This window comes from Sinocyclocheilus anshuiensis, unplaced genomic scaffold (assembly GCF_001515605.1).
Source record: "Sinocyclocheilus anshuiensis isolate Anshui unplaced genomic scaffold, SAMN03320099.WGS_v1.1 scaffold788, whole genome shotgun sequence".
Lineage (NCBI taxonomy): Eukaryota > Metazoa > Chordata > Actinopteri > Cypriniformes > Cyprinidae > Sinocyclocheilus > Sinocyclocheilus anshuiensis.
Window position 1 is genome coordinate 343,230 of NW_015558586.1, and position 1,423 is coordinate 344,652.

The window sequence follows — 1,423 nt, forward strand, 5'->3', positions numbered from 1 at the left end:
CCATTTAAATAACTTCTAACATGGAGCTTGTAGTGGATTTTCACATTTGTTTTTGCTGTCAGTTACTGGGCTGCTAGAATGTGCTTATAAAGCACATAAACCTATATAGATATGACCTGTAAGGAGCTGTTTGGGACTGAGCTGGACTGGCACACTATGGATTGCTATAGGACTTCATCTATTTTACTTACGGACATTAATGTCAGGTTCAATGTAACAGCACTCATAATAAAACATAATAAGGTGTCATACTACTAATACTTGTCTCTTGCTTGATGTTTCCTCCTTGTTCTGCTGCCAGTGAAGTCTTCTATGCTGCTGTCTCGTTAGACAAGGTAATGCTTTCTTGCGTCTCTAAAGTTCACACACATAATTTTAATGGGTACCATTCAGTGTTGAAAACGGCTCTTTGACCTGAGGATGTGAAGGCACTGCTTTCTGCCAAGACGGATTTCAGGGATAATTGCAAAGAGGAAGGAGATACTGAAAGGGAAAGACCGATGGAAGGAAAAGATCAATACAAAATGCCGCAGGTATTCTAAGGACATGCAGTGTTTTCATTTGCTACACCACAAGCTAATGTATTAATGATTCCTGCACTCTGACACAGCAACTGTCTTGAATAAATAAATATGAATGACTTTTCCGTCCCAGGTCAGCGATTTGAATCTCTTAATGTGCGTTGATCACATTAGTATCAGTGTGCATTGAGGAATTTAAATTTAATTCATAAAGGAAGATCTTGGCTGCTGGGTGGCAACGTCTGATTGGCATTGGGTTTCCTTTGTTTGTGGCCACTGTGTCCTTGAGCAAAACCTGATGAAACCCAAGTTGCCCCAGGGATGCTAAACATTGCACTTCTGTCATTAACTCCCACCCCTTCCTTCTAGGGCTTTTTTTAGGAATTGGAATAACTTCCAAGTATTCATTTCTCTCTTTGTGACATTGCTTTTATACAACAGTTCAATAAACAACAAGGTAATTGCAACATATTTTAATAGCAATTTGTAACTATTTTCATTTTGGCAAATTTGTGGATAATTTGTCTTAAAGGGGTCATATGATGTGATTTCAATTTTTCCTTTCTCTTTGGAGTGTTACAAGCTCTTGGTGCATAAAGAAGATCTGTAAAGTTGCAAAGACTAAAGTCTCAAATCCAAAGAGATATTCTTTATAAAAGCTAAGAGTTAACCACGCCTATCTAAAATGGCTCGTTCTAACACGCCCCCACATATCTACCTCACTATGTGGGAAGATTTGCATAACGCCGCCCAAATGTTCACGCAAAGAAAGAAGGCGTAACTTTTATTCTCGCTGTAGTATTGTAGTTTCTGCCGCCGCCATGTCGTGGAGACTCTGTGTGTTTTGTTGTGAAAGCGAAACTACTTTGTTTGGTCTTCCAAAAGAGGACGATATCCGCTTC